Consider the following 221-nt stretch of genomic DNA (forward strand, 5'->3'; position numbering starts at 1 on the left):
TTACACACATTTTAATTGCACTTCTGCAATTATAGTACATTAATATTTTATAGGGGTTTACGAGAATCTACAACTAACACCAGCACCTACAATTTTACCTTTAACCTTGGTGAAGTTCTAGTTCAGTTCTAGTTCAGTTCTAGTTCAGTTCTAGTCCAGTTCTAGTTCAGTTCTAGTTCAGTTCTAGTTCAGTTCTAGTTCAGTTCTAGTTCAGTTCTAGT

This window comes from Lucilia cuprina, chromosome 2 (genome assembly GCF_022045245.1).
Source record: "Lucilia cuprina isolate Lc7/37 chromosome 2, ASM2204524v1, whole genome shotgun sequence".
NCBI lineage: Eukaryota > Metazoa > Arthropoda > Insecta > Diptera > Calliphoridae > Lucilia > Lucilia cuprina.